This window comes from Populus nigra, chromosome 2 (assembly GCF_951802175.1).
Source record: "Populus nigra chromosome 2, ddPopNigr1.1, whole genome shotgun sequence".
Lineage (NCBI taxonomy): Eukaryota > Viridiplantae > Streptophyta > Magnoliopsida > Malpighiales > Salicaceae > Populus > Populus nigra.
This window is the reverse complement of record NC_084853.1, coordinates 5,550,823-5,552,567: the sequence shown is the minus strand read 5'-3', so window position 1 is coordinate 5,552,567 and position 1,745 is coordinate 5,550,823.

Here is a 1,745-nt window from a genome sequence, read left to right as displayed (position 1 = left end):
CTCTGGCAGGGGGAGACACTACTAGGTCCCAGCTGTCACCCCCCCTCTAAAAAATTCATTTCTTGGTATTTTGAGCTGAAATTTTGCACAGAGGTTGGCAAAAATCCAATCCAACTTTATTAATTTTTCCAGAATTTTTCGAGGTCGGGAAGTATTTTTTTTTATTTTCCTACCATTACAAATCGAGGAAATCGGAAAAAATAGGAACCGGCTCGGAATGACCCCAAATTCAGTGGGCAGCCTCATAAAAATATGGCTGATTTTACTGGATTGATTTCATGTGGAAAGCACGACGTTTTGTTGTAGGAATGCGGGAACCCCGGCGGCTCGCCTGCCGCGGCCAGCGACGTCGGGCTGGCCCCTGCAGCGCCTAGCCTCTCCCACGCGGGGGGCAGGCCAGAACGCGGGGGGCCAGGGCCCGAAGGCAGCCCCCCCGCGGGCGAGAGAGCAAGCCAGCAGGGGCTGTCGCCTGCCGCGGCCAGCGACGTCGGGCTGGCCCCTGCAGCGCCTAGCCTCTCCCACGCGGGGGGCAGGCCAGAACGCGGGGGGCCAGGGCCCGAAGGCAGCCCCCCCGCGGGCGAGAGAGCAAGCCAGCAGGGGCTGTCCGCCTGCCGCGGCCAGCGACGTCGGGCTGGCCCCTGCCGCGGCCAGCGATGTCGGGCTGTCGCCTGCCGCGGCCAGCGACGTCGGGCTGGCCCCTGCAGCGCCTAGCCTCTCCCACGCAGGGGGCAGGCCAGAACGCGGGGGGCCAGGGCCCGAAGGCAGCCCCCCCGCGGGCGAGAGAGCAAGCCAGCAGGGGCTGTCCGCGCGTCGCGCAGCGCGGCATGGCTGCGGGGGCCGCGCGCGCGCGCCCAAGCGCCCAAGGGCCCCCAAGGGCCCCAGGCCCTCAGGCCCCAGCGCCCAGCGCGGGCGGGCGCGCGCGCGCGTGTGGTCTTTGAGGGGCGCCGGCCTGGTGGCTCCCTAAAGAGCAATAAGTGTCATTGCAGCTCTGGCAGGGGGAGACACTACTAGGTCCCAGCTGTCACCCCCCCTCTAAAAAATTCATTTCTTGGTATTTTGAGCTGAAATTTTGCACAGAGGTTGGCAAAAATCCAATCCACCTTCATTAATTTTCCCAGAATTTTTCGAGGTCGGGAAGTATTTGTTTTAATTTTCCTACCATTAGAAATCGAGTAAATCCGCAAAATTAGGAACCGGCCCGGAATGACCCCAAATTCAGTGGGCAGCCTCATAAAAATATGGCTGATTTTACTGGATTGGTTTCATGTGGAAAGCACGACGTTTTCTTGTAGGAATGCGGGAACCCCGGCAGCTCGCCTGCCGCGGCCAGCGACGTCGGGGACGCTGGCCTGCGCTGTCGAGCCCGCGAGGGCTGTCTCCGCGGCAGGCCCCCCCTGAACGGGGCACGACAGGCCACCGCGCTGGCTCGTCCAGCGTCGACAGTCCCTCGTCCAGGTTTCAGATCGCGCCAAGTCGAACCCATGACCTGCTCAAGCCATCGTGCGCTGCCGAATTCGCATCTGCGTGTAGGCTGCCATTCCACGCGGCAGCCCCTGTTTTCGTCAGCGTGCCCCCCTGACGAATTTTCCTGCCTGGCCCAGTCCAGCGTCCAGCCCCTGTTCGTCGAAAAATCTGCGCTGCCGATTTTCCACGCGGCAGCCCCTCTTTTCGTCAGCGTGCCCCCCTGACGAATTTTCCTGCCTGGCCCGGCCAGTCCAGCCCCTGTTCGTCGAAAAATCTGCGCT